General features: G+C 35.5%; 1 long non-coding RNA gene across 2 annotated transcripts; it reads left to right on the forward strand.

The window, feature by feature from the left end:
- The first annotated feature begins 2,148 nt into the window (after window positions 1–2,148).
- On the forward strand, window positions 2,149–5,839 carry LOC109062202. 2 transcript variants are annotated; one of them, XR_006158962.1, is made up of 3 exons: window positions 2,149–2,196; window positions 5,652–5,702; window positions 5,829–5,839. It is a non-coding gene; the product is annotated as an uncharacterized LOC109062202 (long non-coding RNA). The 2 variants fall into 2 exon arrangements; XR_006158961.1 differs by lacking the exons at window positions 5,652–5,702; window positions 5,829–5,839 and adding exons at window positions 3,876–3,908; window positions 4,037–4,061.
- Window positions 5,840–6,693: the final 854 nt, after the last annotated feature.

Raw genomic sequence — 6,693 nt, forward strand, 5'->3', positions numbered from 1 at the left:
AAATTGCCAAAGATAAGTCAGGACCAGGTACAGGACAAACCAAATTCATAACATAGACAAGACCGGACAAAACTGAACTGAAACAAGGGGGGAAAACGTAAATACACAGACCAAAAGAAGGATTAATAATGGACAACACACCTGAAACAGAAATGACAAATCAACTCGGAACCATTACAAATCTGTAAAGATGTTATCCGTTCTATGAAGTTCTAATTTTAACAAATGTATTTCATTTCCATTCTGGATGTTTCAGTTCCTTTAAACAATTTTTTTTTTTTTTTTTCTCAGATTAATTACTGACAGGCCCATGGTGCGGGGGCGGGGTGGCACCATCTAGTAGTCCCAACACATACAGGTAAGCACGTTGTTTTTGGACGAATGTGGCCTTCGAAAGGCAGCTCCTCCTGATAATTGTATCATTTATAGAACCACAATAATTCAGCATCTGTTTGATTTAACATCTGTTTCCATCTGTACTTGTTTCAGATTCCTTTACCACACGGTTCACTTCCACGACATCTGCCCAGTCCTACTACTTCATGATGAATGCTGCTCGCTGAACTTGAATGTGGCTTTTTCAGTTAAATATGTATTTATTGTGTTATTGTCTTAGCGTGTTCACCAGTTCATTTTGCTTTTTATTCCAACTTGAGCTGCAGATAGATGCCTTTTGTCCATATTAGATATTATCCTGGCAACGTCTCTAAAGTTCTTTGAGCACAATATCACTTCTCTTTCAATGCCACCAGAACTTCATCTCATTTTTATAAATAAAATTGCTATAGTATTTACCTTTTCCTACTCCATCTGCAAATGAATGTGTTTTGAAAGAAAAAAGCACACAATGTCTGTTTGCTATAGCAACAAACACTACATTTCATGCATCTGATTAACAGGATGAGACCTTGCACTCGTATTTCAAGGTTGTTGTTAATTGCTTATGGTTATTTTAACAGTTTCCTTCATTACATTGTTTAATGACATTGTTAAACACATTTCATTCAATGGAACTGTGCGTATGCTTTAGACACTTACATTTTGTTCCGTCCATGCAAAAAATGTGCAGACTTTTTGACTGACTCAGGGTAATGTTGTCGCGTTATCACTGAGAAGCATTTGAAAAACTACAGAAAAGCAAAACTACTTCACTTTAGCAATACTGGCCACCAAGTATTAAGATGGAGATCACCACATCCAGCTGCTCACAAAATTGTTGTCAGTGAGAAGAACGGAGCAACGAGTGGCAATCCTGTGGACAGTCAGCAGGGCAGTAAATAGTAGGAGCACGTGAAGGGAGAGATGCGAACACTGGTTCAAGGTCTCCTTTACTATCGTGCTTTATAGTAATTTAATGTGGTATTATTTTGAAAGCATTGAATCGCTAAAATAAATCATCAATAGGTGGAAATCCCAGGGGGGTCAGGGAGGGAGGGACAGGGACAATCCGCGGACATGAAAAAAACAACCCCACAGTAACAGTGGATAAAGTCGCCCAGTTCCACAGGAAAAACCGTGGACTTGGCAACAAACTGTGACATGAGACATCCGGACACGAGCGCTGTCGTCGGCACAACCAACAAAAAAGCTTTAAATTGATCTCAATTTGGTACGGTCTCCCTGGCTACACTAATCGTGGTAATGCATAACATATCCTTACAAGTCAATTTTAGCTGTATTATCTGTGTACCCTTCAAAAGGCCTCTGAGAAATTTTAGTTTTTGCCCCCCACTCTCCACCACCCCAACTATTAGAAGAATATTTACACCCCGGACAAATCATGTTTCCTTCAATTTTAGCATTTAAAATTGATACTGTCCGAAATGACAATAACAATTAAAAATCCATGTTCAGAAACGATGCACGTGCATCTTCAGGGTTTGTAATTCGATCCATCGAGAAACGAGTGAATCGTTACAAACTATTTCGACTAAAATGTGACTCATTTTAAATAAATCATTCAATGATTTCTTGTGCAGAACACAGTAGTTACGAGTTGCAATTGACAGGTCCGAGGAATCATTCTAGACTGAATGTGGCTTCTTAAAAGAAATTCCTCTTGATGATTTTCTTCATGAAGAAGACAGTAGTTCATCATATTGTGAAGTCAGATTTAACAGCGGTTTGCATCTGTTATTGTTTCAGCTCCTTTACACACGATCACTTCAACAACATCTACCAGTCCCACTACTACAGGTGAATGTGTGGCTGAAGTCGAATGTGGCTTTCAAGAGAAACTCCTTCTAATAATGGTCTTCAAGTTGAACATAGATGTAAAATCAGACTTAGATGCTGAATTTCTATTTCCACATTGTTGTTTGAGTTCTTTAACAACTAGTCACCTCTGCAATATCTACTAGTTCTACTTTTACAGGTGAGAATAATTCTAGATTATGACTGTGAATCTTTGGGTGGACAGCAAATCAGATCGATTCACAATGCATAGGCTTTTTAATTCAATTCAAGAAAGATTTTTGCAAATTCACAACGATTCGATTCACAATTAAATTAGATTTCTGCACTCTTCAAGTGCATTCACAGGATTATTTTAATGCTTCCCTCAAAATTATTTAAAGTCTTTAGGTCAGGGAGGGAATAAACACAGCAACAAATTATGGTTACATGACCATAGGTAAGAAAATAACACACTTATGTCCATTGTTAGATGTAGTTTAATGATATGGCATGACCTTTTTTTTTTTTTTTTTTTTTTTTTTGACAAGAAATTATTTTCTTATCTCTTACTTTAAAATTTGATATTAGAAATCAAAATGCACTGCTGGTCAATAATCAAACATTTGTGAAATCTATAATTGTTTCCCTAATGCCACAATTTGTATGATTGTTTTATATACCTACAAACAATTATTTTGCATTTCTGCACAGATTTAGGTAGAAATATAACTCCTATTTTCACTGTACTGAGCATTTACTTAGTTGCAGCTGTAAGCAAAAGCATGTAACAAAAGCATACTTTTAATATGCCTTATCTGAGGAGGCAAGATAAAAAAAAACAAAAAAAAAAACAAATCACACATCAGCTGCTCCAAAAAATTGTGTCAGTGAGAAGAGGCTTGCCAACCTGAGTGCAATCCTGTGACAGTACAGGTCTGAGTAAATAGATTGAGTACGTGAAGGAGAGATCTTGGTACTTGTTCAAAGGTCTCCTTTAATTCGTTGTTATAGTAATTTAATGTGTATATGTATTTTGAAAAGCATTTGTTCAAAAAAAAAGCTAAAATACAATCATCATAGGTGGCAAAATCCTGGGGGGGTTTCAGGGGGGACAGCGGAAAATCCGGGACGCAAAGAAAAAACAACCCACAGGTAAACAGTGATAAAGTAGCCCAGTTCCACAGGAAAACCATGGACTTGGCAACACTTTTGCTAGAAAGGAGAAACGGAACAACGGACACGAGCGCTTTCGCTGGCACAAACACAAAAAGCTTTTAAATCGGTGTCTAATTTCCCGGTACGGTCAGCGCCCTGCTTACACTAATAGTGGTAATGCATACATATCCTGTATTCTCCCCAAGTACAATTTTAGCTGTACCTATTCTACAAGTACAATTCCTGTAATCTTCAATCAAAGGTACTCTTGAGAAATTTATGTTTTTGCCCCCCCCCCCCAACTATTAGAAGAAATGTACACCCCTGCAAATCGTGTTTCCTTCAATTCTTAGCATTTTAAATTGATTACTGTCCGAAAAATGGAGCAATTAGAACAATTTAAAAATCCATGTTCAGAACGATGCACGTGGCATCTTTCAGGGTTTGTAATCGATCCATCGAGAAAACGAGTGAATCATTACAAACCTATTCTAGACTAAATGTGACTATTTAAAATAAATCATTCAATGATTTTCTTGTTGCAGAACACAGTAGTTCATCTAGTTCAACTTCTACAGGTGAGGGTCATTCTAGACTGAATGTGGCTTCTTAAAGAAATTCCTCTTGATGATTTTCTTCATGAAGAAGACAGTAGTTCATCATGTGAGTCAGATTTAACAGCTGTTTGCATCTGTTATTGTTTCAGCTCCTTTACACACGATCACTTCAACATCATCTACCAGTCCCACTACTACAGGTGAATGTGTGGCTGAAGTCGAATGTGGCTTTCAAGAGAAACTCCTTCTAATAATGGTCTTCAAGTTGAACATAGATGTAAAAATCAGACTTAGATGCTGAATTTCTATTTCCACATTGTTGTTTGAGTTCTTTTAACAACTAGTCACCTCTGCAATATCTTCTACTAGTTCTACTTCTACAGGTGAGAATAATTCTAGATTATGACTGTGAATCTTTGGGTGGACAGCAAATCAGATCGATTCACAATGCATAGGCTTTTTAATTCAATTCAAGAAAGATTTTGCAAAATTCCAACGATTCGATTCTGTTCAATTAAATTAGATTGAATTCTGCACTCTTCAAGTGCATTCACAGGATTATTTAAATGCTTCCCCAAAAATTATTTAAATTCTTAGTAAGGGGGGATAACACAGCAGCAATTATGGTTACATGACCATAGGTTAAAAAAAAAAACACCCTTATGTCCATTGTTAGATGCTAGTTTAATGATATGGCATGACCTTTTTTTTTTTTTTTTTTACAAGAAATTATTTTCTTATCTCTTACTTTAAATTTGATATTAGAAATCAAATACACTGCTGGTCAATAATCAAACATTTGTAATCTATAATTGTTTTCCTAATGCCACAATTTATGATTGTTTTATATACTACAAACAATTATTTCACTTTTCTGCACAGATTTAGATAGAAATATACTTCATATTTTCTGTACTGAGCATTTACTTAGTTACCGCTGTAAGCAAAGCATGTAAACAAAGCATACTTTAATATGCCTTATACGGAGGCAAGATAAAAAAAAAAAAAAAAAAAAAACAGTTCTCCTCAGAGATACATTCATATAAACTCCCACCCCGAACTGTATCGCAATTCATTTACCATCTCAACCAACTGAATACAACAAAAGCACGGAGAACAGAAAGAACATGACACATTTGATCAGAATACAGATTTTATTCTTTTGAATCTGTGCCAGTGCTCTGGTGGTCTGCTCAAGATTATATGACTGTAATTTTGAAACATGATCCTCTATAATAGTTGTCTTCATAAAGAACACAGCATTTGAGTCTGATTTAACATTTTTCTATATGTTGTTGTTTCGGTAATGTTACATTTGAAGAACTCTACATCATTTAATAGATCCGCTTCATCAGGTAAGGGTGATGCTGGACTGGACGTGACTGTCCATAATCAGTGTCTTCATGAGAAACACAGTGTCATTAATTGGTTGTGATAATCACACGTAATGTTGGCGGTAAACAAGCAACAAGTCTCAAAAATTGCCAAAAGATAAGTCAAGGAACAGGTACAGGGTAAACACAACCATAACATAGACAAGACCGGACAAACTGAACTGAAACAAAGGGGGGAGACGGTAAATACACAGACCAAAGAAGGTTAATTAATGACAAACACCTGAACAGAATGACAAAATCAACTCGGTAACCATTACAAGTAAAGATTGTAATTCAGTATCTGAGTCCAATTTAACAACTGTTTCCATTTACATCTAGTATTGTTTCAGTTCCTTTAACAATTTTTTTTTTTTTTTTTTTTTCTCAGATTATTTACTGACAGTCATTTCCACAACATCTAGTAGTCCCACTACTACAGGTAAGCATGTTTTTGGACTGAATGTGGCCTTCGAAAGCAGCTCCTCCTGATAATTGTCTTCATTAAGAACACAATAATTCAGCATCTGTTTGATTTAACATCTGTTTCCATCTGGTATTGTTTCAGTTCCTTTACACATGGTCACTTCCCTGTTTGATTTAACATTTTTTTTTTTATTCAGCTTAGCTTACAGATAGATGCCTTTGTCCATATTAATTATTTTCCTGGCGTCTAAAGTTCTTTTGAGCCAATATCACTTCTCTTTCAATAAAACTTCATCTCATTTTATAAAATAAATTGCTATAGTATGTACCTTTTCCTCTCCATCGGCAAATGATGTTTTTGAAAGAAAAAGCACACAATGTCTGTTTGCTATAGCAACAAACACTACTTTCATGCATCTGATTAACAGATAAACCTCACACTCGTATTTCAAGGTTGTTGTTAATTCTATGGTTATTTTAACAGTTTAACAGGACACGCCCTCTCTGACAGTTTTCCCCCCTCTCAAAATATGATTAAAAACCACTCTGTGTATTGTACATAAGAATGTTTTATATTTTAAATAATTGTGTAGGCAAAAATGAGGCAAAAAAAAAGAGGCAAAAATGCATTTTAAGTTTAGAAACATTTTAAGTCCCATTTTAAGTATTATTATTATTATTATTATTATTATTATTTGGTTTTTTTTTTCACAGCCAGTCACTTCCACAGCACCTACTAGTTCACCTCTCTACAGGTGAGGATAGTTCTATACTGAATGTGTGGCTTTCTAAACAAATTTCCACAGTAGTTCATCATCTGAGTGTGATTTAACATCTGTTTCCATAGGTTATTGTTTCAGCTCCTTTACATACATCTTTTTAGACTGAATTTGGCTTCTTAAAAGAAATTCTTCTAGGTTTTTTTCCTCCTTAGAAGAAGATAGTTTATCACTTAACATCTGTTTTGCATCTGGTATTGTTTCAGCCTCTTACACACGGTCACTTCC

Source organism: Cyprinus carpio, unplaced genomic scaffold, assembly GCF_018340385.1.
Source record: "Cyprinus carpio isolate SPL01 unplaced genomic scaffold, ASM1834038v1 S000000802, whole genome shotgun sequence".
In the NCBI taxonomy this organism is placed as follows: Eukaryota; Metazoa; Chordata; class Actinopteri; order Cypriniformes; family Cyprinidae; genus Cyprinus; species Cyprinus carpio.